Source organism: Uranotaenia lowii, chromosome 3 (assembly GCF_029784155.1).
Source record: "Uranotaenia lowii strain MFRU-FL chromosome 3, ASM2978415v1, whole genome shotgun sequence".
NCBI lineage: Eukaryota > Metazoa > Arthropoda > Insecta > Diptera > Culicidae > Uranotaenia > Uranotaenia lowii.
Genome location: NC_073693.1, coordinates 33426174 through 33453436, shown reverse-complemented (window position 1 = coordinate 33453436; position 27263 = coordinate 33426174). Strand labels below are relative to the sequence as shown.

Below are 27263 nucleotides of genomic sequence, written 5' to 3'. Positions count from 1 at the left end.
TTAATATTCAAAAAATTTCAAGTGGCCATACAAAAGAAAAATTAAAATGAAAATTTTTTTTTTTTCAATAGTGACTCATGCCTTTGTAAAGTAGCCTGAAGCATTTAGTTGGCTGACCCCGCAGATGTGGAAAATTTCTGAATTTGGTCGATGCTGCTGAAGTGGTTTGGTGGGCTTTTGGCCTTTTCGGTTCCTTTGCGTTTGATTTTCTCAAAGGAACCGAATGTTTCAAGGTTATGTTTATGTTCTGGCAACCCTATGCCAGGCCACTGCTGCACCAGTTCAACATGATGGTGGTGAAGCATAATGAATGCTCCGGGTTTCAGTGAAAATGGTTTACTCAGCCGAGCAAAGTTGTCCTCGTCGTCCTGATGAAGAACTTCAAACAGCATAATCCTAGCAAGCGGCCTTCCCTCAACAGCATTGCACACATTTTTGGTCGCAACAACCGACCGACCGGGAGAAAGATCAAAAACCAAATGAAACCGGGTCGGGACAATCCTTGCTCTTTTATAACTTCGCATCTAGTGCAGTTTAGGTCGACGATCGGGGTTTTTTCGCTCGGGTGTTTTGTGCACCAATTTGTATCAGCGCGTTATTAGTATTGGGGTACCAAACATAGCCGACCCAAAATGTTGTTCGGAAAAGAAGTCCGTGAAAGAGGCGTTTTTCGTGACGCGAGATCCGTTCGCGAATTTCAATTTGCCCCCCCACAGTGTTGCCGTAAGACGTAATTCTACGTCAAAAATCACTACGATCAGAGCAAAATTATATTAGTTTTTGATAAGCTCATATCAAGATTTTATCTCATTCAGATAGCAAAGTTTAATATTGCGCAGAACTAAACCTCACATAATGATAACTCATCAAGAGATGAATGCGATTTTTTCCGGTTAATTAAAAAAAATAGTATCGTAGCGCATGATGTAGCTTCTGATTTTGTATTTCTAACACCTGGCATCCCTGAACCCCCTGTTTCATAAACACTTTTTTCAATATGGCTGACCGTGCGATTTGGCATATGAGACCACCATACTAGATTCATCATGATACGATGGTCTAACATCTCAACTGAGAGGAGAGACAGTTAAAAGTCGACCAGCAGCTTATTAGAAGAAAAAATGTGCTGCTTTTTATTTTTTTGTAAGTGAATGTTAAAAAAAGTGTTGTTATTTTTCATTTTAGTAATTTCAAAAAAAATTATTGTGATAAATATTTTTTAGACGTCTGATGATGGGCGAAGCAAAGTAACCCGAAACGTCACGTGAAAATAAATTTTCTGTTTTACTGACCGAGAAATAACAATAAGTGCAAAAAGTATAACAACAACCGGTGATTAAATTATTTTCAAAAAGTAAAGCATGGATGTGTGCATTTAAAATTTTAAATTCATCTCCTCATGAACTCAAAATACATATTCGTAAATAAAACAAGGCATTTTAATTAAATTTATACCAGGTTAGAAATTTGAAACTGGAGACATAGATTTGACTATTTTTGAGGCGCTGCAACTCTCAAATTAATAGTATTTTTTTCAATCACCTCTCGTTTTCAGTTTAACTTTTGAAAGAAGTTTACCTATTTTTCTTCATTTAAAAAAACTGTACACTGTTTCAGAAAACTTATAAAATATTGTAAGTATTTTGTAAATAAAAAATTTATTTTTGAGTGTTGAAAAAAAAATGTTATAGAAGTTACTTTTTGTTTATTGCTCTCCGTTTTGTTAAAAATGTAGTTTTGAAATGAATTTTTATTTTTTCAAGTTTAAATCAAAACGTTCAACAAATTTTTTGAATAGATTTAAATGATATATGTATATCAAAAACCTAACTGCACAGACAAATTAAGTAAGGTCATATATATGTATTTATGATGTTATCTATTCAGCTTTCTGAAAACTCTGGTGTCAGATCAATTTTCGCATTACCAGTTTTTACTTAGTAACCAAGATTTTGTTACTCAATATTGTTTGCTTGTTATAAAAGCACTAAATAAAGGTAGAGTAGAGCAAACACAAACAAAGCTCGTTTTCCAGTGAAAACGTTCCATAACTGTAAAATTCCGGGTTCTATTTCCGGCGGGAAATTGTCCTGTAACTCCTTTTGGCTACTCGCAATGAGCTGTTCTCCTGTCGAATGCCGCCTGTCCCGATGCGCGTCATGTCCTGAACTGACTATATGGGGCGCGCGTGACGACGCGTGAAGGGATGCCAGATTTCCATGTCGAAATGTGGACGATAATGGATTAGTGTTTACCGTACCAATTTAGCCATCTATTACATTCCCCCTCTACTTTAATCAAAAAAAAAAAGAAAAAAAATGCACTAATACATAGTTCTCATACTCATATTTACCTATTCTACATTTCCCGATGTTCTCGTAATTATGCTGGGTAAAAACATTCGTGTTGTTACGAAAATAAATTTCACAGTATTTTTAATGTACCGTCAGTATTTACCGTTCTCGAAAATGCAGGCTATCTCGTATTATTGCATTCAAAACACAGCTGGATATAATATTAATCGCAGCGCACTAAAATGGACTGCGCACTCATGACTGCGACATTTGTGCGAACTTGTACATTCGTGCGACCTGTCAAATCAGTGTTAAATCTGTCGGAGTTCTACACGCTAACCTTTTTTCAGTCAACTTTTGTACGGATAACTGCGACTGCAAAACATTGCACGAAATTCAATTTTCAATGAAAGAGATAATATATTATACCAATTTTAACTTCAACTAAACGTATGGAAGAATTTGTCAACACTTTTCCTATACATTACCAAAATATTTTTTCTACGGAAATATTTCTTTTGGCTATAGAGTTAATAATTAATAAAGATGTATATTATGTTTTTTCTCAGTGTATTAGATCCTGAATGGGAAATATTTCAAAACCTTCATAACCTATATACGGGTATTTTCCCCGACCGTGTACCAAATGTAAACAAACACATGTCAATTATTTTCATTTTCGAATTCAGTTTTGTTTTCTGGCCAGCAGCATCCAGCATATACAAGAATTTGAGGAAAATTCGCTTATATCAGCGCCATCTCGAGCAATGGGACGTTTCCGAGTTCCTGCTGGCTGCGGAATCTTTCACACGGAACTTATGTTGCCTCCCGAAAAGATCCGGCTATTACGAAGATACAAGTTCCATTTCGAACTCCAGTGGGTGAGCAATCAAACTGTGCGCAAGATTGAATCCAACTATTGGCCGAAAACACCACCACCATTCGTTAACACCACGGTTCAGCGCAACTGAATGTCCTATCAATTCGTTAGGCCGGTAGCAGGGAGAACAGAGTCGAGCTGCACTGCATGAACTAACCTCTTTGGTTCCGTAATTCTACAGGATGTTTCTGCTACGAAAATGTACCCTTCTCTCGGACCTAATACTAAGAACGCCTTCAAGAACGATGTTCAATTCTGTTGAGGCAATTCAATATTAGTGCTTAAAAACAAAGTTTGTCTTATCAACACTTATTCGATCATACATAGACCAACTTATCAATAAAAAAAGGAAAATTAAAACAATCTAACTTGATGCATGTTAAAATTAGTTAGTTCTCTCAAATTGTAAGAAACAAAGACACGATAGATATGGAAGCGTTTAATTTAAATTTTAGCGATATTTTACCAGCTATAACATCATTTTAAAAATGATACCCAATGCTTGTCTTCAAATGGTACTCATGATGTTGAATCTATTAGATATTAATATTTGGAGTTTCTAAATCAAGTAAATTCATCTAAAATTTCATGAAGACGTTTAAACTTAATATAATATGCATGTCGACAAATCAACAATGATGCGCGCGTCCAGAATCAAGCCTGATATCCTTTGAAGCCTGTTCCCTTATAGTCAAAGGAAACAGCACTAGAACTGTTTATTCGGTCGGTTCCTTATGACGTATTTCGGGTGTTCTATTTAGTTTTCTGGGAAAACTAAAATTTGTTTTTTTTAATTTGTCAACAGTCAATACAAATTTGAAATCTATTATCAATATTCATTTCAAAGGATAGGAATCATAAAATTTTTAAAGTATTTCTGAATGATCGATTCTCGATTCAACTTAAGTTCATATTCTGGTCGCATACAGAATACTGCTGTGAAGCCTATTGCGGTGTCGTTTTGCATTTACATCATTGCTTAGCGCTACTAGTACAGAAAATATTTATAGCTTATTTTTGTGTTTCAGAGCTGCTGAAGTGAAGTGCATGTTCCCAGGATGCACATTCATTTTTGAATTTGATGAAGTTTGTGACTCGTGCACATAAGTAATCAGTGCATTATAATAAGTATCTTTCGTAAAAGTTGAGTCTGCCACTGTTAGCCTACAACGTTGCAAAAGTTTCGGTTTGAAACAAATGTCTAGGGTCGGAAACACAAATTCTAGTCCAATTTGAATACCTTTGTTAAAATTTCTTTAGAGGTTGATTACCTACTTCCATACAAAAACACCTATACATTAACCACATTGCATTTGGGTAACGAGTCGTCCCACTATTTTTTGAATACTCAAAGTGCACACTTAATCTTTTCTCCTGTGGTCGGATCGATTTCGTCCTGTATTTTCAACAGCTGAAATTACAGGACGATTTCAGGACAGCAAAACAGCTCAGGAAAAGAATTGTCCTGTAGGTTCGAAACGAGTATCTCCTGTGAGCTCGAAACGGTTTTCACCCGTTTGTCGTGAATTCTGCTACCCTCTCCCTTAGTTCTAAATTCTTTTATTTTTTTAATTGCTTTCAATGCACTGTTCAGGAAAAAAATACAACAAGAAGAATATATTTCAAGCATTTTATTATATTTCACCTTATTTCACTAGTTTTGCACATCTCAACGCTTTTCACTTTCAAAACACCACAGACGAGACAGTCCTCTGTAAACAAACAAAAAAAAGATTTTCACTACTTTCGTAACCAAAACGCTGAATGGCAATCAAACTTACCTACGCGCCGGGTGAACTATGGAATTTAAAGCCTTGCGCTCCGGGTCCATGTCAGCTAGCTGAGTCGATTGGCCAACCAAAGCTTCCAAAACGGGGGAAAGAATCCTGACCAATGGTAGAGTTTGTCCACACAGCCGTGCTGTTCTTCAATGCAATGCGTTCTTCGCAGCCTCAACTTAAATTTCAATTAACACTATTCTATAACCATCAATCAATTAAAATCTGCGCGAGTACCGGCCACCAAAAAATTAACAAATAAAACGACAGTAGGTAACCGCAAAAAACGACAAGCAGAAATGGTTAACGGTTATAACTTTTTTTTGCACTGGTGAAAAAGAGAGAAAAAATCCTTTTTTAAACATGGGAGCAAGAGAAAAAAAATTACAAGAAATGTGTCTCCCGTGATTCTGGAGGACACTGTCTCGAACTTACGGGGATAGTTCAAGTTCCTGTGCACTCGAAGAAGTATCATCCTAAATTTCAGGAGAAATGAAGTATCACGAGATACGGATGAGAATTGGTTTGAATTTCGTGATAATTGAGCTATTCCCTGTGATTCGAAAAATCGTTATCCCGAGCGGAATAAATGCAATCTTAGTGTGTGCGCTACCGACATCTCACTAAAGGCGTGTGGCATTGTTAACATAAATCTAGGCTTGAACATTATTATTGGAAATATCTATTCACTAAGCTGCCGTTCCAATTGAAAATGATCATTCGCTGCCGATCATCGCCGAATACAAGTTTCATTTTTTTAAATCATGACCTGGCCTAGTCGGCTGGCCACAACCGGTGAACAATGTCTCACTCAAATTTCTCTATAGGGGGCTCGTATCCCTCACCAGAACTGGACTTGCTATTTTAAGTTGTCTACTAACCTGGCTTGCCTCAAATCTAGAGCTGGATAACGTTTCAGCCTAAAATCTGGCATTTCCTGCCTAATTAAAGCAAATTGCCTTTATGTGCCGGTGTTCATCACCTATAAGCTGATATGTCTCGCCTCAAAACTAGCGTGATCCACCTGAGCTTGGTGGACGTTAGAGTTTTCGCCTCAGAGCTGGCATTTCTGCCTGGATGCTGGCGTTTCCTCCTGGGAGCTGACATTTCTGCCTCAGAGCTGGCATTCCTGCCTTGATGCTGGCGTTTCCGCCTGGGAACTGGCATATCAGCCGGGATGCTGGCGTTTCCGCCTGGGAGCTGGCATTTCTGCCGGGATGCTGGCGTTTCCGCCTGAGAGCTGGCATTTCTGCCGCGACGCTGGCGTTTCCGCCTGGGAGCTGGCATTCCTGCCTTGATGCTGGCGTTTCCGCCTGGGAACTGGCATATCAGCCGGGATGCTGGCGTTTCCGCCTGGGACCTGGCATTTCTGCCGGGACGCTAGCGTTTCCGCCTGGGAACTGGCATATCAGCCGGGATGCTGGCGTTTCCGCCTGGGAGCTGGCATTTCTGCCGGGATGCTGGCGTTTCCGCCTGAGAGCTGGCATTTCTGCCTGGATGCTGGCGTTTCCGCCTGGGAACTGGCGTTTCCGCCTGGAGGCTGGCATTTCTGCCGGGAAGCTGGCGTTTCCGCCTGGGAGCTGGCATTTCCTTTTTAATAAAATATCTATCTGCCTTCCACTCACTTTTCTTATAGAGAAAAATAAAATAAATACCTGCTACCATTAACAACCGCCATTTTTGTGTTGGTTGCTTTTCGAAGCCATCGAGAATTTTTCTTATATCACCACTAGGAAAACTATTAATAGTAAACTTCACCACTTCACCAAAACCTGGCAGGATCATCAATGTAAAATTCCGGGTTCTATTTCCGGCGGGAAATTGTCCTGTAACTCCTTTTGGCTACTCGCAATGAGCTGTTCTCCTGTCGAATGCCGCCTGTCCCGATGCGCGTCATGTCCTGAACTGACTATATGGGGCGCGCGTGACGACGCGTGAAGGGATGCCAGATTTCCATGTCGAAATGTGGACGATAATGGATTAGTGTTTACCGTACCAATTTAGCCATCTATTACAATAACAAACATATTTAAAAGATGCAAAGTTTTTCTTAAAGCCATACTAGTTCGATGTGAGGATTTTTTAATCCCTCTGTTCGATTTTTTTAATAAATCTTATCTTTAGTGTTTTGAAATTTAAATGTTTCTTGTTTAGTCAAATTGTCTTGTTAGATTTGCAATTATAAGTGAAGAAAATATTGGAGTTCTTGGATTCTTGGATGTATTCTTTAATAATCGGAACTGGTATAATTGATATAAATACCAAGACATTTCAAAATGAAGATTATTTGAAAGCTTATTTATAAATAAAATATTGAAACCCTCAATTTAAAATTAAATTTTCTCTTCTATATAAATCATTTTAAACTGATAATGGCTGTCTCTCCTTTTATGGTATTCATATCTGTTTCTAGTTTGTTCTTCATGAAAAAAATAAAAATCGAATTCTATGAGCATACAATGCTTTTTTTAATTTTTCCAAAGAGTCAAAATCTGTTGGTTTATTTAACATGATACAAATTACTACACATTGAAGAAAATTGCAAATCACATGGCTCCGTTCATAGAAAGTTTACGGCAATATTCTTGTTTTCTTCTATTTAAGCAAATAAAGAGAAACAGCATGATGAATACAATGCATTGTCTGCTGTCAGCAATAAAAAATCAAGTATTTCTTACATCTTCACTTATTTGATTTTTTACAATTTACAATTAAAATAAGCATTTCAAAATGTTATTCGCACGTTTCCGGACATTTTCATTTGAAAAAAAAACCTACAAAAGCCAAACATTTGATTTCAAATTTTTTAAGCTAAACCCGGACAATATTCGGACAAATCTAAGAAAAATGAAACACTGTTTTACAAAAAAAAATTAAATAAGAGAAAGATAAATGGAAATCACACAAAAAAATAATTTTATATCATAACCCCAAGGATTGAAATTGAAAAAAAAACTTTAACATTTTATTGTTTGTTTTGATGAAAATAACTTTAAAAAATAATACTCGGCCCAAAAAATAGAAACGTTCCAAAACTTTATATGAGTATTTTTTTCTAAATTTTTCAGAAAACATGAATAAAATTTGAGCAAAATCCGTGCGTCATCATTGCTTCTGATTTTTTATCTTCGTTTGAACAAAGTAATTAGGGACTCTGGTCTTCATTGTGTTATATTTTCATCTTTTTACTACGGGTTGATGAATGAACGGGTAAACTTAAGGCATTTTTATGACAAGAAAGTAAAACACCATAGTTTCAATGTTTAACCTACACTGTTTCATATTTAAAATTTGATTAAATTCAATATTAATATTATTTTGTCATGTTTCTGCAAAAGGACAACATACAAATAAACTTTACTTTAAAGACGGAAGCAATTGGGCACGTACGAGTAACACAGGATTTGAGAACAGCTGCTATCGTCATGTGATAAACTTTCAAAGCTTGTTACCCGTTGATTCTTGCCGTGAAAAACTATCTTACTTTAACAGCACAGTGCATATATTTTCGAAAAGTTTGTTCCAGTTGTGTTTCGGTTATAAAATAAAATTTTAAAGAAATTTTCAGTTGCAAAAAAAATTAAAATTTTAAATTAAAAACTATATTTTAGTTGAAAAGCTTAAAATTTCAATCGAAATTTTCTTGAAGTATTTTAGTTCTTATTCCTCCACATCCTTAGAACACTAACATGATCCTTCTGATCCTAACTTTGTTACCCACATTTCTATGTATAGGTTTGAAGGGAGTGACTTAACGACAGTTAGGGCTCGGTGTGTTGCACTGTCTTCTTGGAGGGAGAAAAGCAAGAAATATTATCCGGAACACACTTGTGCAACTAAGACGGATCGGTGTGAAATGGTGTTGAACATGAAGAAAGCCATTTGCAACGGCAAATTCTGTGATTTTTTACAACACCCCCCGGGGGCACACAATATGTCAGCCGGAAAAGAAAAACGGGAAAGGAAAGGAAGTGAAGGTGAAAAATCTACTCAACCTGTCGGAAATGGTTACAAAACGGTTGGAAATCGTTTAGTCAAGCGAAGGTTCCGATACAGCCGTTTATCCCCCTTTGCTCGGGAACATTTCCGTCGTCCTAAGCTCAGTCGCAAATCTAAAATAAAGTGGGACATTTTTATTGCAGACACACATCAATTGTTGGTCCTGTCCAGCATTTTAGTTTTCCCCTTCGAATGAAGCCAAAAAAAAAGACTGTGACAGTTGGGCAAACCGAGATTGTTCCGAGCTCTTTTTTGGGCGGGAAGAAAAATCAGGGAGTGGAAACAACATTAGCCCAGTTTATCGAGAATAGTTGAGTAAAGGTCGGCTGGAAATGTGTCACTTTAAGCTACCGAATTGACAGTTTAGAGTGGGTCGAGAAGCCTGTTAGTGTTTTTCGTGATCTAATTTGGTCCCTCAAGAGACGCACACAATTTACTAGCGTTGATTTGTGCATTTAAATGCTACAAACTTGAATTTTTTTCGTTTACTATCACAGCTGGATTTCAATCGAAAGTATTGTTCCCTTAACAAAATCATTCATACAGCTGCGTTGATGAACGTTGATGAGTGCTTGAAGTTTTGGTATTCAAAAAAGCTTGCATTCAACTTGCATTTCATAATTTAGAACAAAAAGAAAAAAAAGGCGAAATGAAAATGTACTATCTAAAATGTTGAAATATGTCAATGTTTCATCTTATTTTTTTCAGAACTTAACGAAAGCTCCTACAACCAATGCATTATGGTTCAAACTGAATTCATTATATATTTCTATGTACTTATACTTCCTAAAACTCTACGTCTCTTTTTTTAAATACTAAATTTTATAGTTTTGATGAAAATCTATAAAATTTCTTCACAAAAACTATTTTAAAAAAAAATCTCTTTTTAAGTTTTTGAATCATGGAGTATTTGAACAGATTATGTTGAGAAGTTACATGCATATATTTGACAAACATTTATTAATTTGTATGTACAATAGATATAAATAAATAAATAGATTTTTTCATGATTTTAATCAAGATTTTTCGGCTTTTCCAAGACTGAAATCGTCGCAAATTGTCAAAAAAAAATTGCTAAACAAAATATTGTGGCGATAAAAAAAACTCACAACTGTACACGGCGTTTGAATGAAAATGGAGGCTCGAACTACGCAGAAGTAAGGTATTTCCTATTCTTTTTGTAATAAAAGCTATGGAATATGATTATCATTATTTCCGAAAATCAATGAGGAATTTGTTTTATTTTATTTTCGTTTCAAAAATAAAGTTTTCTTCTCTCCAGCAGAACTAGTTGACAAATTATGGTTATTTTCAAACTCAAGTAGTTTCAAGTTATCTTAAAAATTCTGAAAATTAAAAACCTAACGTTTTATACGTTATGTAACTTATAAAAGATTTACAATGCACTAAACGTTCAAATACAATCTCAAGAAGTAAACTCTAAGTGCATTTAAAAGATTTGCATGACTGCGTAAACCAATAGTAAAAATTCAACCGTGCTTAGATTTTTAAATACAGTTTTAGATTCTTTGGTTCATAATATTGAACAAAGTCATAATACAAGTTAAAAGCAAAACATTGAAAAGGTTTATTCTCACTGAAAGAATCAACCAACCTGAAATAAGTAAATATTCAACTGTTAAACTCCTTAACCCTTCAAAACATTACTTTTTTTTAAAGTGAGAATGACTCAACTGAACAGGTTGCAAGTCATTATTTTGAGTAGTATAAAAGTTATGGCCCATCAAAGCTGGAAATTTTTTTCTTTTATTCTTTTCAATACGATTTTGCGAATTTCTTAATAACCTTGTTATTTGGGTGCAGAAAGGTGTTTTAGATTTTAGTTTGAAACAATTGAGAGAATTTTCAAATCTTAAGCATTTGCTAGGAATTTTCAAATTCCCAGCAAATTTCCAAAAACTTAAAAAAAATGGTTTTGCAAATTTTTGCATTCTTTTCAATGTTTTTCACCTACATTAAAATATCTTCATGAAAATACCATGGGCCAATCTCTTCAAATCTTTAAAATATTTTTTATCTGATCACCACTTGAAAATATCCAAGCGTTTTCGAGATACTAGGATTAGTTTTAAAACAACACTAGTCATTAAAAAGTAAACTCTAAAAGCAATGTCTATGTCGTTGAAAATTTTACCAAAAAAAAGTTTTTGAATTGGCCAAAGATATTGAAATTTTTGCAGTTGGAACAAATTTTGTTATTCACAATAAATAAAATTTATAACCCTAATCAGCTATTGAGTGTTAATTTGACACAATTGGAAGTTTGTAATTTAATTTTGAAATATTCACAGATTTCAGTTTTCTTAATTTGAAATGTATTTTCCAAATTATATTTTTTTTAGATATTTAGATTTCTTACTTTGAATTAGAAAAGTATGATAAGTTCGGTAATGTTAATTGATTTTTCTCAAATTAAATGTCAAAAGACTCAATTTATCATAAACTTTCCATGAAATTAAAGGAAATACCATCACAGAAATCTGTCACTGAATTTTTAGGTTGAATCTGAGTCATAGTTTTTTTTTGACGTAGAATTACGTCTTAGTGCAACACTATAGGGGGACAAATCGAAATTCCCAAACGAATCTCGCGTAACGAAAACGTTCCAACTCAAAGACATCCTTTTTAAAAGACATATCATCTCTGCTCGTCGTGGATTGGCTGGTCGAAAATGAAAAAAAAAACACCGACGCCCCGCCCCTTGATGTGTTTTGATTTTCTCTGTCATCGAAATGTATAAAAACAGTGGGTAGCTTGCGAGTCGGTTTCAGTTTCTGTTTGCCCGTCGAATTGGAAAGTTCTGCTGCTGCTGCTGCTGCTTCGATCTGCGTTTGAACCCCACCAGTGGTAATCCAACGCAGATATCGATTTGCAGTTTAGATCAGTGGCAAGTAGCAGAGGCGTTGCTAACGATTAGCGGCGGACACATTTTGACATGTCATGTTCCCAGAGGTGCAAAGAGATCCCTACATGTAGCATGCAGCGCACGACTTTTAGCCGACTCTAACAGCCCGCCGTCAGCCACGAAAGAATCGTCTAGCAAAGTTGCAAACTGATTCTTTCTGCCTTATGTGCAGAACGTCGAACGTGTCTGCAAGTAAAAGTCAGCCGCGCGGTAAAATCCTTTGACTGCACGTTCCGAAAATTACAAACGATTCTCCGAAGTTAGGAACAGTTGCAAACTTGCAAGCCCGAAGATAAAATCCCTTGAGCCGAACAGAAAGAATCATTTCCGAAGATAGCTACAGTCTGCAAGTTACTTGCATGCAGCGGGATGGTGCGATGTACGTTTGCAAACTTGCAAGTTACAGAACGGTGGACCCGTTCTTGTGTGGTTGGATTCGTTCCACTAACCTAAAGCGGGCCACAGACTACACAACATTTGTACAAATGCGATGAAATTCGATGAAATTTTGTCGCTGTGAGCACGATTTGCATAATGTATGGCACTGCTTGAATCAGCGCCCAAACGGTTGGAGTAAAATCGGTCGGGATCGAAATATTTTGTACAAAACATTCTCCCAGCCGGGGTGGAGATGGTTTTTTTTGTTGCTTTTGCTGTTTTCGCCAGCAATCATTTGTGTTCGCGTGAAATATGTTTGTATAGTGTGTGGGCGAGCATAGATCAACCAATCGACGTGGAATCATCGAAATTGTACAGGCCAATTTGTGTAGTCTATGGCCCGCTTAAGACCGACCGAACCGAATCCATGGAGGAAGAAAGTGATAGGCCGAGGTGCCGTCGACTATCCATTCAATTGCCGTTCAGCCATCGAAGCGTGCGTGCGTAGCGTATGTACATGGCTATCCGCATAACGCGCGGCATGCCGTACAACAAGAGCAAGGACATGATGGAGTTGTTGTTGTTGGTGCCTTCGTGTTCGTTTCGTTTTCTTCTAAGACGGATTCGAAAGGAAGTGGTGCCCAACTGTTATTTTAGTTTTCAAATATCATACCAGGGTGATTGATATAAATCATCAAAGCTAATACAAGCAAATTAGTTTTGATTATAACTTTGTCATCTTACAAGTTATTTATGAACACTAAGTTGTTAAATAAAACTGATCCAAACTATGTTGAAAAATCATCTATGATGTTTTAAAACAGTGCTGCGTTAAAATTCTTTGAAGTTTCGTCCCGAAAACTTCTTTGAAGTTACGTCCCGAAAATTCAATCGATTTTCCGAAGGCAGGATCACTTGATTAGTAGGATCACAGATTAAATTGTGTAAATTTCAAATTTAGAATTCAGTTTCATTTGCTTAGACATGTATAAGAATCACGTCATCTTTACCAAGTAATCTTGGGAGTCATGTCTTCTTCTGTGGTCTGCAACACTCATTTGGTTTTTTACAGAAAGTTTGTACAGCTCAGTTCAAAACTCAATAGAAATTCAGTGCTTGTTCGTCGTCATTCCAACCTTGAACTCAAAAACTCCACACTCTGTTTGATTCAAATCTTCTATCAATGTTTTATAACTGGTTTTGAATGATTTTGGCATACTGAACTCGAATATTTGGTGAGATTTTGTCTATCGCATCCAGTTTTACTGATAAGGCTTTTAAAAAACAGTTCTATGATAAATCAATCATTGACTATATATTATGTTTTACTTCTTTGCTGGAGACTGTAAAGCGTTTTAAGTTATACTTTGAAAAATATCTATGATTCATTTTGGTACAAATTTTCATCAGAATTTCGTTTCAACAGAACAATCTTCGTAGAAACTTTAATTTTAAAAATCTTACTCTACAGTTGTATATATTTCAGATATCACGAAACTGCTTATAAAAAGCTGGACGTTTCACGGTTAAACATATCACGCTTTCGACAATAAAAGTTGGGCACCACTTCCTTTCGAATCCGTCTTAGAAGGAAACGAAACGAGCACGAATGCACCAACAACAACTCCATCATGTCCTTACTTTTGTAGTACGGCGCGCCGAGCGTTATGCTGATAGCCATGTACATACGCTACGCGCGCACGCTTCGATGGCTGAACGGCAACTGAATTGATGGTCGGTGGCGGTGGTTCTTCGGCCTATCACTTTCTTCCTCCGTGGATTCGGTTCGGTCGGTCTTAGCTTAGGTTAGTGGAACGAATCCATCCGCACAAGAACGAGTCCACCGTTCTGTAACTTGCAACTTGCAAGTTTGCAAACGTACATCCAGTGATGCCACATTTCTATCGGTATTTTGAAACCCAAAAAAATCTTTTATCGGTATGTAAATCCTAAAAATCGGTATGAAAATCGGTATTTAAGGTAGATATTCAAAAATGCTTACATTTTAAACTTCCTAACGTATTTTTCTTTAAATAGAAGCTTTCAATAAACAGCAAGTCTTTTATGAATGTTCATTTTTAGTTCAAAACTAGCTGACTAAATGTGTTTTAGTATATATTACAGGAAGGTTTTTTTTTACACTGATATACGTACCGCGTAAAAAAAATCCGTGCCGTGTAAAAAAAAGCTGTGTGTATTGCATTTCCTCCGTAACTTGGTTCTAAGTAACACTAGTTTACACAAAATGACAATTTTGAAATTTTAACAGAACTTTATGTTTGTTATGACTTGTATATATTTTTTTTTAATTTTTAAACTATCTGCTTTTGCTGACGAAAGCACAAATCACGAATGAAAATTCAGCAGAAAATCCGAAATAGGTATTTTTTCCAGTACTCATAACTGAATGGGAATTTATTTTAAAAGTTACCATTTGATAAGAAAAATTAGTGGCATGGCGAGAACCTTCAGGTTACACGTTGTTTAGGCATATAAATTAAGGAAAAACTTGAGACTTCAATTGATTTTTGGCTGAAGTGGGTTGTAAATTTGATAAATTCGATAAGGCAATAGAACCAGGTCAATCTAAAGGAAATTTTAATTTAGTAAACACTTACAAATCCAATGGCTTCTTGACGTTCGAGGTAAGTATAGGCCCAAGTTGATGTTCTTCGTTTTGTTGATGGATTTTCGCCAAACTCTAAAAGAATAGGTTCTTCCGAAAAAGATTTAAAACACATAGTTTTACTGTAACTGAAAGTACCCATTTTGCCTGGCGTGGTCTTTAATTCTGCGATCTCTGGTACCTTCATATATTTTGCTAACAATATGCAGAAGGATTGAGGATTATGCCGATGATATTACATACCGTGTACCTGATTGCACTTCAAATCTCGACATACCCCACGACGAGTTGAACAAGGATTATATTCAAACGGTGTATGTATTTCCTTGAAAAGTTAGCATCTCGCGAGACAAGAACTTTAATGCGATCGTCAATTGAAATTGACCTTAAGAAACTTCAATTGGCAGTCGCAGAAGGTCAAATATCAGCCTTGAGCTTAGTCCATTGGCTTTTAGGTTGAGTACCATAATACCCGCATAAATGAGGATTGTAAAAGAACGATTTTTCAAATAGTCAAACGACTATTTGATGAAGTGTAAAAAGACGTTTAGCAAACGATTATTGAAATCGTAAAAAACATTGCTTGAATCGTGAATTCCGAATTGATTGTATTTTGAATATGTCGTTAGGTTATGTAACTGTTAAAAACGATTAAAACAGATGTATGGGAGAACTTTTCAACTAACTGTAACTATAATGTTGAAAAACTGCTCCTGGGAAACGTATTGAGATACTCAAACTTTTCTCGTTACAGTTATTCTCGAAGCGCACTCAAAAATATACTCTAACATTAGCGGCTCTGTAACAATTTCACCTTACTTAATTCCGACGTTATGTGAACGATTTCAGAAACCGTTTTTTAGTAAAGCACCCACACATATAAAAATATTTTCAGTATTTATTAATTTTCGGAATTTATACTATTATTTACAAGACACCATTTGTAGATTTTAGAAAAAAATTTGGACATAATGCTCATATTTTAATATTCTGTTTAACTAATCGTACTTTATTTTAAATTTTCCCCCCTGCAATCAGCGATGATTCCAAAGCGGCAAGCGTCCATGACCTGAAAAAATGAGAAAAAAATACAGATTTAATTTTGCAGGCCTGACCGATGAACATTGATTTCACATATATTGCAAGCAAATACATTAAACTATCATTAAAACTTCATGACTTACCTAACAACCTAACAGTCCGGTGCTCCCACGACATCCGCGGTATGGAAATAACCCTGGACTCTGGGGGTTGTTTTGCTGCCTTGATGAGCTGTTGGCGTTCCTAGAAAACAAAAACAATGTTTGATTACTAAAACATTTCGTTTTTTATGTTTCAATGCTCAATTTTAACAGTTAAGAAACTTTAGTTTTAGATGTACAGAAAGCATAAGAAATAGAATTGTGCTAGGTACCTTTTTTCGATGGATTCATCGCACCGAAGATTTATTTCCTCCTAGGGCGACACATCTGATGGCAACTTCTGTTGAACCAGAGTTGAACCGGTCGCCAAAGAAACTGCTGCAACGAATCCAGGGGCACCGTGCAGGGGTCCTGAAACGAAATCCGGCCAACACGTAGATTCCTGACCGGACCTTCCCGACGCGTCAAAAACTGTGTAGTAAACAACGAAAAATTTCTTCTTCTTTTTCTCTTCTTAGATAAACAAATAAAAAGTGCTGCCAGATGTACAGATTTTTAGATTACGTAAAATATTTTCTTTTCTCCAAACTGAGTTTTATTTATCTGTTAATTGAAAAATGAGTGCTATATGAACCGATGCGATGTGTTGAACTGTTTGATGAAAAATTCTTGAGAAACACTTGACATACATGGCACCTACATAAACTTAAATGCTGCACGTCATCGAATTTAATCTTTAATTAATGAGTGGTTTTTGTTTGGAGGTTGCAGATTCGTTAATGTTATGTCCTCATATTATTTCACTTATTATGTAAATTGTTGATTCCTATAAATGAACTGATATAAAAACATATTTTCAGAAATATGTTGTATTTTTTATTTGAAAAACCATCTGGCATCTATGAATCGCGCCTCGACCATTTTTTGACATTAAGCCTAGTCCACACTAGGCAACATGAACTGCGATTTTTGTTATGAGACGAACTTTGTTGTCTGTTGTTGTTGTTGGAAACCTGAGACGGTCTCAGTGTCTCCCGAAGAAAATGGGAGACGCTGAGACCGTCTCGAGACGAACCGTCTCCTAGTGTGGACTAGGCTTTAGACATGGATGGTATGGGTAACGGTTCGAGATCATTTCTACGATTATAGAAAAATTGGAGTAAATCGTTTACACCGTTCGTTTACCGTTTCTGATACCACCACTTTTTCACATGAACGTTCATGCTCCGTTCTTATCGTTGTCGAAGTAAAGTTTTATACAATAGCTACGTTAACACACACGATCACTATTTCTGGAGCAGTAAATATATCGTGTTGACTGTTTAAGATACAGTTTTTTAGTATGCGGGTAGTGCATCATTTGACAGAACAAAGGAAAAAACAGCGCGAACAACTAAACGAATTATGAGAGTGAGCCGTGGAGATCTTTGCAGAATACTTTCAAAGCTGTACAGATCAAAGTTACGCCACGCCAGCTACCGAACTTTGTCTTCTTTCTACGGGACCTTTACGAGGATAGCTTGAATGAAGTGGGAGTGTTGAATTGGGATGAATTTTTAGTTGAAATCTTAAAAATCGGTATGAAATCGGTATGTTTTGCCAAAAATCGGTAATCGGTATATACCGATTCTTGGTCAAAATTTTGCTCAAAAATCGGTATAAATACCGGAAAATCGGTATGTGTGGCATCGCTGCGTACATCGCCGCGCTGCAAGTCTGCAAGCAAGCAACTTGCAGACTGTAGCTATCTTCGGAAATGATTCTTTCTGTTCGGCTCAAGGGATTTTATCTTCGGGCTTGCAAGTTTGCAACTGTTCCTAACTTCGGAGAATCGTTTGTAATTTTCGGAACGTGCAGTCATCGCGCGGTTGACTTTTACTTGCAGACACGTTCGACGTTCTGCACGTAAGGGGAAAAGAATCAGTTTGCAACTTTGCAAGATGATTCTTTCGTGGCTGACGTCGGGCTGTAAGAATCGGCACTGCATGTAGCGTAAAGGGATCTCTTTGCACCTCTGCATGTTCCTGTCGTGTGATGTTATGTTGACATGAAATCTTTAAACATGTTTTGTTGTCATATTATTTTTTTTAATAAATTTATTAGATTCAAATGTCATAACACCACCGATAGCCCTGCTGACTTTTGATATACATCCATTCACCTTACGTTCAGTTTAAATCGAAACTATGTAAGCAGCATGCACACAATATAACAGATGTTTCATAGATTTTCTGCCCACATCTATCTGATACGTAATATTCTACGCGCACCTGTCTTATAGGTATTACATTCATTCACACATCCATCTCACATGCAACACACTATTAGCACACACTAAGCCCTGCACACACTCAGCCCTGCACACACTCAGCCCTGCACACACTCAGCCCTGCACACACTCAGCCCTGCACACACTCAGCCCTGCACACACTCAGCCCTGCACACACTCAACCCAAACCCGTTTTTCCCATAAACCCATTAGCAAAAATAGAAAGACAGACTTCATTCTTTCTGTATAGATTGGCCCTGAAAAGGGCCGGTTAGGATATTTAAGATAATTAAATCGGATCCGAAGTGCCAATTCATTGCACCTTTATGCTAGCGATTGCTATGCGGGAATGGGAATATGCAACTTGATACTGAGAGAAACGCATAAGTGGGAGCTTCCAGAAAACTCGTTTCTCTTTTGCACTGAGTCAGGCAGCGGTGCCAGGTGTTATACTTGAATAAAGTAGGATTTTTTTTTAATTTTTAGTACACCTTTCATGATTTGAAGGTAAAATTTTCCTTCCGAATAGTTATTGCAAGTAAATTAAAATGCATTTGCAAAACCGTTGACGAATAAGTTGCTTTGAAACTTTTCATAGGTATTTGAAGTTATTCAAGTATATTCAAAATCTTCTGTGTTTACTGAAGCTCTCGCGTGGAATATGGACATTTTATGTGCATCTTTTTATTGAACTGGTCCAAGAATATGAATCAAAGTTATCCTGGAAGCTGTGTCAAGTGTTGATCTATTAAAATATTTATTGATATTTTGGGATAAAGAAATGTTTTAATAAAATAAAAGATTGTTTAAATTTTTGTCTTTCTTCAAATTAGCTTTTTGTTTCCAATCAATGAAATTGAAAAATTGGCTTTAAAAAATTTTGCGAAAAATCAAATTTCCCTAAATAAAAAACTGGTTAATTACCAGCACTGCACTGTCACTGTAAGCTTTTATCTCAAGCGTTTGATACAAAGCTCGCATGATTCTCTCATTGGTTGCATAAGTACCGGGCGCAATGCACCTTAGCGACATAATATTGAGTTTTGATGGACACTGCTTACCCGTATTTTTATTTCGCCTTTGGGTATGCAACTGTAAAGTTTTTGACCGTTAGAAATAATTTATATTAAACCGACCAGCTTAATTTGAACTGCAATTTCAATATGAATGCTGTCGGCATTGACATTGGACACACAGTTTATGTATACTTTCGTCTTCATTCATATATTTGTTTTGAGCTGTATACGTACAATTTTCTCAAAAAAATATTGACACAAAACCGACTGCCGTAATTCTACGTTAATTATGCGGTCGTGTCTCAAATACAACCTCTTCAACTTTTTTCTCAAAAACACAGATTTTTTTTTTCGGCAACTTTGAATAACAGTAGCAAAGTTAGTAGCAAAGAGATAACAAATTTTGAAAAAGAAAAAATGATATCCAACCAACTTCTGTCGATAATGAAAAACTTTACTCAATGTTTTCATATTTTGCCGTCAGAATCATACAAGTTTGTCGATTGAATGGCTTAGTTTTTTTTTTTTGTATTGAATTAATTGAATTGTTGAGGCATGATAAAGGTTGAAATGTTTTGAAGTTGTTTAATGTTATTTTCGTTTTATAAATAAAGATTATCTGAGAAATTCTAAAATAAAGTATCCTAACATATTATTAACATTTAAAGATTGACTGTTTCTATTCCTTATTTCAAAATCAATGTCCATGATGTAGAAAATTGCCAATTAAACATTAAATATATTGAATTGGCCTCAAGGAATTCTTAAAATCTATAATTTTGCATTTTTACTTTTTTCTGAACGTACCCTGAAAGCCCAGACAAAAATTCTCCCTAATCAGACCTTGACTATCGATTTGACACTCCTCGATTAAAATGGCTATATCCCTCTTGTTTTCAACAGACTTGTACAAAATGTATGGTTTTTAGAAACCTCGTAATGAAACTCAAATGTGTTTTCTTAACAATATTCAGCAGCAATACTTCAATTCATCGTTATTAAAAATTCAAAAAAAAAAATAAAAAAACATGCTTCATGAACATGTAACATAAAACATGAATTCTTCAAAATTCTGTGTTTTAAAACACAGATTTCTACAGACACGAATGTCATATTAATGGTAAAATGTCTTTCAAGTGTAAAAAATTTGATAAATTACAAATTGAAAAAAAAGTTCGAAAAACAACTTATTTAAAAAAAAATTTCAAAAAGTTTTGTGTTTCGTAGTTTCAAAATCTTAAGATGCTAAAATGTGTCCAATGTATTCAAAATGAGTTCAATCATCCATTCAAAATTTATCTTCTGTGACTTTTGGCGGTTTTTGATATTGAAAAGTACGGTTTAATCTCAGTTTTTTACATTTTTGCTGGTTATCTTATTAAATTAAAATCAAAATATTCTGCGCTGCTTAAAGCTTCAGTAACAGCTTTTTTGGACACAGAATTTTGAACTTTTTTAAGCATTCCGTTGCTTAACAACAGTATTTTTTCGGAAGCATGTTTTTTTCTGATTTTTTTTAAGACTTTGAAAAACACAATACAAAAAGGTGAATATTTGATAAGATCATGACCACCAAAAATGTTAAAAACTGATGAATACAAATTGGCATTTTTAGATTTTCGAACACGAAACACACAATTTTTTGACAAATTTTTAAAATGAGATGTTTTTTGAAATTTTGTCGATTTGTAATTCATAGATTATCTTAAACTTGAAAATCTACTTTGCACTGGATTTTGAGTTTATTAACGAAAGATTTCCGCAATAAATTTATACGCAATAAACACCGGTTTATTTTACATTTTCGTGGTTATGATCTAAATAAACTAAAAAAATATATAGATATATCTTTTTCCATCTTCAACTTTCTTGGAAACTAATTGAAAGTTTTTTAGCTTTCCGTTGTTGATCCAGGTGTTTTCCGAAGCAAGTTTTACGGATTTTTACTTGGACTTTGATTGACGATAGTATTGTTGCTGAATATTGATTAGAAAACATATTTGAGTTTCATTACGAGGTTTCTAAAACCATACATTTTGTACAAATTTATTGAGAAAAAAGATAAATAAAACTATTTTAATCGTAGAGTTTCAAATTGACACTCAAGGTCTGATTAGTAACACCAGTTGACAGCAATTTTGAACTAAGTAAGCTGAAGATCACGTTCAATGTGAAATCAATGAATTAAAAAAATAAGTTTTTGAGTTATGCTCCAAAATCGAAATTCTGGAAAAATAAAGAAAGTACTTGCACTTAAATATTTAAATATCTCTGACTTTATCCTAACATTAAATTTGAAATTGTTTTCTGCTAAACGCAAAGTAAAATGTACTCATAACGTGTCTGTATGTGGCCAAGCTACAATCTTTGAATCGTTATAACTTTCTTTGATTTAATTTTAATCGTGTTAAAGTCTTAGGGTAAAATATTTATCTTAATTTAGGCTTTAAGAAAACTCTTCATAAAGAACAATCAGCCAATGAAGGGAAAACCTTTTACTGAAAAACCGGAAAAAAAATTGATTCCAAATCTGGTTCAATGCTCATGTGATCTTTTACTTCATGGCTGACTGAGGACTTAAATTTTAATTTTGAGATGGTTACTTATCTGGGGTATTGATAACTTTTTTTAACATTTGTCGATTATTTTATCTGTTAAGAGGAATGTGACATGTTTCATATTTTAAAACCAGTACTGAATCTCTATGAACGTAAAACAGGATTTTGGAGGAAGAATGACCTAAATGGGTTAAATTCCTATAAAAAAAGTAAAACATGATTGCAGAAATTTATTGGACTATTTTAAATTTAATTTAAAAATCGATTTCGTCTCTGTTCAGAATTTGATGCTTTGGGGTTACATTGATCAGTCGCACTTTTGACGGTTTTTACGAGTTTTCTGATAGTAAAGGATACAAAACACCTTCACAATGCCTTCACCATCATGCTAGTTTATCAATGTTATCTTGCTTTTTAACGTTTTCTTTAAGAAATATTTAAAATCGATAAAAGAACAATGATGCTGCATACATTCAGGGGTAAAAATTATAAAAATTTCTAAATAATTTTACCTTCAAAATGAAAATGAAATTTTACCTGCACAAATTCTCCCTCTCATCATTTCCATTTTTAATTTTTCTTCATAGTTAACCATTTGATAGGGTTCCTATCCATTTGTCCAATACGGGCTTACTATTGGAACATGTACTTTTTTTTTTAAATCAAAAATTTATTATTATATTATTATTAAAATAGCACTATAACTATACATATACCAAGAAAAAAAGTAGTTTTTTCACACTCAATAGCCCGTTTGCTTCTAAATGCTGTTTGGTATCAGCAGGAGAGCTGTTTGCTGTGAGCCTCAGAAAAAATAGATTGTGTAAGATTTTGAAATTACATTATTACTTACAGAAAAAAAATTAAAAATACAAACCAAATTATGCATACTGAAAAGGCTTTCAAACGTAGAAAACAATTTACAAAAATTCAAATTATAGACTGAGATATAGATGATAATGTGGAAAAATTTATTGTTGGTCAAAGTAACCCCGTTTTACGGTACGTTTTATTAAAAGACATAAAAAAATGTGTTTTTTTAAATTTATCTGTTATAAACCAGATTTAATGTTTTAAGTTTCAGTAATTTCATTGAAGTTGAAAGTTGAAATGAGATGGCAGAGTAATTTTTTTTATTCCTTAACGGTTCTAATAAATCTCCAAACTTATGTATTTTAAATTCTTGTTTTCAACGATGATTTGATGTGTCCATTATTTTTAAATTTTCTTTAGAGTTTCAAGACTTTTTGATTGTTAATTTTTTATTCTATTCTTAATTTCATGTTTTAACTTTTTTATCTAAAGGTTTTATTAGATATGGACATTTTGACATTTGAAACCGTCTTCTACACTGACAAATCATCTCACACATTAGTGTGTCAAATTTCACACATTTTAGAAATAAGTAGACCAAGACATTAAATGTGTGAAGGTTCTGTTGCACTTATATGTAAAACACCCTTTAAAAAATGAAATAAAAAATGAAAACGGGAAAATGTGTAAAATAATGAAGCGCTTGGAAAGGAAAATGTGTATAATGAAGAAATATGGAAGAGGGTCGCTATTTTTAAGCTCGACTGGAACCCAAATAAATGCTTGAGGTTTTTAAAACTAGTTTTATTCTGTTGTGGTATGAGCCTACTTGGTTGAATGATTCGACTGAATCAAAGCAATCGAAAGATTCCTTTTAATTCAACCACGGTAAATGAAAAGTTCATATACCAGTATTTCGATAGCAACTTACTACCTTCTTCAGTGAACGTTTTCGATTGATGAATGTGTATCGTTTCCCTCCCTTATATTGTAGCTTACCTAACCCGGACAATATAAGGGAGGGAAACGATACACATTCATCAATCGAAAACGTTCACTGAAGAAGGTAGTAAGTTGCTATCGAAATACTGGTATATGAACTTTTCATTTACCGTGGTTGAATTAAAAGGAATCTTTCGATTGCTTTGATTCAGTAGTTTTATTCATTTAATTGAAGATTTTCATCATTTTTCGGTTTTGAGGAAACTCATCTTCAATGCCGAACAATTTCTCCATTGGCACCGCCAACAATCAGCGGGCTGAATCCGAAATCAAGAAAACTAAAATTATAATAAATTGTTTGGTTGATGTTTAAAGGTTGAATAATGACCAACTTACATCCGATTCGTTACGGCGATTCAGCCGTGAATTTAAATTGATTGAGAAATCAACAAGTGTGATTTCACCCACTTTCATCTTAAACCGGACTGATCCGGATATTGTGAAAATTTCGAATCTGCATGGTGTGTAAAAATCACAGACCGGTTTGATAGCTCCATATATTTGCCGATAATGTGTGAAATATTTTTGCAAAATGTGTGAAATGATTTATCAGTGTAGTCTTTTCATCCGTCATCATACAAATTCCATTCCTGCATTTTACCTCCAAGAACATTGAGATTTAAAAAAAACCGAACAAAACATAAATTCCGAATCAATCCTTTTGTTAGAAATGATAATATAGACTTATTTAGGAGATTTTATTAAATAAACTCTCGTTGAACTATGGAATTTTATCATGAAACTGCTGTGTAGCGAAAAATAGTATCAACTCACATGAACACAGAATCCGCACCACTTCTCCAACAAAGCACGAAAAAACCGATGAAAAAACTTGTACAATGAGATTCAAGATTTCAAATGCTCGAAAAAGACCGGATTTCCTTTCGCGTCCGGAGAAGTGCGTGTTCAGAGCTAGTTTTTCCTAGTTTAATTTTTTTGTTTTTGCTACCAGCTCAGTGTGTTCTTGATTTATGACCTTCGACCATTGACTCTGGGCGACTGTTGACTTTGTTGATCTTGAAACCCAAACACAGCAAAAATTGGCACTTTCGGTATGTGTCGGTCCTAGAGAATCTGGCTGGGACAACTTTTTTTTCGGGTGCTATTGCTGGTATGGAAAAGCTTACGTTCCCGGAACCAGAAACAAAAAAAATAATCTCTCGAAAAGCGCTGTTAAAACTGGATCAAACATGTTTGGAACCATAAAAATAAACTTGCCGATGCGAGAGGGGCCAGCAGAAGAGGAAAAAAGACTCTCAATTCCACCCCAAAAACGAAAGGACCGTTCATGGTCCGGAAACGCATAAATAAGCCGATAATGGATGGCGTTATGGATGGCGAAATGAATTCAGGTGGCGATTCATCATGATCCGAACGATAGAACCGAACAAGGTCAATTGGCCGTTCGATGAAATATATTGGCTTTTCGAGGGGATCATAAATTTTCCCAATATTGCCCCTCAGATCCGAGGTTGATGGGCAGCGCAGAGTTGCAAAGTTGGGATCCGTCAACGAAGTTGGGAACGAGCCGAGACGAGAGGAAAGATTTTTTTATAGCAAGCAATATTTGCCAACTATAAAAAAAATGAAAGAAAAATTGAGCCTTGCTCAAAAATCAGATATCAAAGAACTCAAAATAAGTTTGAAACACAAAATTCATACAGATAGCCCTAAAATCCGGCATAACTTTTAAAAAGTGAAATAACACCACTAGAATCGGTATGAATTTAACGTTCTGATGAATATAAATTTATTACGGGAATTTCTCGTTAATATACTCGAAATCCAGTGCAAAGATGAATTGAAGTCTTAGAAAATCAAAGAAATTGCAAACTGACAAAAGGATCGAAAAGGATCTTTGAAATTTTTTTAAAAAATTCAGTGTTTCGTATTTATAAAATATGCAATTGCAAAAGAGAGCTAAATTACGTAAACTTTCCAATCGTTTTTTTTTAAGTTTATCTGGTGTTGACTTAAACAAGTTTAACGGTTCATTGATTTTAAGATACGGTTTAACAACACTATTTTACATTTAGGACATAATTTAAAAAAAAATCGAATAATTTGTTCCTTATGGACAACTTCTAGTTTCTAACTTCAGCTTTTTTGACAGAGAAGTGAATTTTTTTAAGCAAAAATCGTTTCTCTGAAGCATTTTAGAATTGTTTTTATCTTAAACTCATAATCATATCAAAAATTAAGCTACAAAGTTTCCAAAACGATAAATTTTGATAGAAATCGGTTGAAAAATAAGAGTGATATATGTATTGGTTTTAGTCAGGAATGTCAATCGGACCCATCAGGGACTGTAACAATAAAAGGACGGATGAGGGTTAAAATATTTTTAAAATAGATGTAACATCATGACTCATGAATTCGAGAAAATAATAGAATTTTAATTTCAGTATCAGAAGCTCCAATATTGAATTTAAGATCAAATAAAATTGTCATGGTCATTCTTGTTTCAGAGATTAATATAATTTTAGAAAATTCAATCGAAAAGATTAAATCTTTTTGCGACATTACAAAGAGGTATCTGAAGTTTTGGTATTTAAAATTTTAATTTATTTCACTACTCCATTAAAGAATGCAAACGTCATTTTAATTTAAAATTTCTTTGAAATTTCATAAATTCCTGTATTTTTTGTTAAAATGGGAAAAAATACATACAGAAAACTAATGGAAGTTTTACTCAGGAGTCAAATTTATTCGCAGCCATCGAGAAAGTTGACCATTGAATTAAAAATTTTGTCACCGATAAAACTGATTTTGAAGACTTATTCAGAAACCAACAATAAAATATAGGAACGTTCTCATGTTCACGGTTAAAAAAACTTATGCAGAAACTTTTTGGCACAATTTTTGGTAAAAAAAAAAAATCTGACAGAAAAACATTTCAGAATAATTAGATAGAAAAATAAAAATTTATCAAACGAATGGTTTTGTTGTTTCAGTTCAATAAATTACCAAAAAAGCGAGAGTTTGTGTTTAATTTTTGATAGAGGTGAAAGAAATTATACATTGAATTCTAAGTAATATGTTTTATATTCTTTATCACTATGACCCACAAAAATGTTTGTAAAAATATAAACAATTTGAAAACCCATATTTTCAAAGAATCGTTTGTAGTCTCAGAAAAATTTAAAATCTTTTATGCAAGTTGACGTTTTTTTAAAAAACTTTGGTATCTTCACATTTTCGAATTTTCAAACTAAAAATTTCTGATAATTTTTTTTAAAAGGGACTTAATCATGATTTTTGGAAATTTCTATCTCTTTTTTTAAACCTACTGTCAACTTGCATCAAAAATTTAGTTAATTAACGAAGTATTTAACTTTCGAAGCAAATATGTTTAAAAACATTTCATTACAAAAATTTCGTTTTGTAAAACTTACTAATTTTTTCAGGAACTTCGATTTCTATTTTTTCTCTTCTGACCGAATCAGGAAAAAAAAACTAATTCGGAAGAATCATTTCTATGTTCATAACAAGAATTCTTTAAAGAACATTTTAACATCTAAAGGACAAAAAGTGCCTCTGAAAAAAGTTAAAAATTTCAAAATTGATGATAGTTTTTCCATA

At 34.5% G+C, this 27263-nt stretch overlaps 1 protein-coding gene and 2 long non-coding RNA genes across 4 annotated transcripts in view; 1 reads left to right on the top strand and 2 right to left on the bottom strand.

Annotated features, from left to right (window-relative positions):
- The window catches only part of LOC129751492 (uncharacterized), a 656753-nt gene that overhangs the window by 552187 nt on the left and 77303 nt on the right, over positions 1–27263 (top strand). The window lies entirely within an intron of this gene.
- LOC129751496 (uncharacterized) lies at positions 4791–5274 on the bottom strand. The gene is made up of 2 exons (XR_008738727.1): positions 4956–5274; positions 4791–4886 (listed from the first exon to the last, which is right to left on the bottom strand). It is a non-coding gene; the product is annotated as an uncharacterized LOC129751496 (long non-coding RNA).
- Positions 15794–16543, bottom strand: LOC129751495 (uncharacterized). The gene is made up of 3 exons (XR_008738726.1): positions 16296–16543; positions 16066–16165; positions 15794–15950 (listed from the first exon to the last, which is right to left on the bottom strand). It is a non-coding gene; the product is annotated as an uncharacterized LOC129751495 (long non-coding RNA).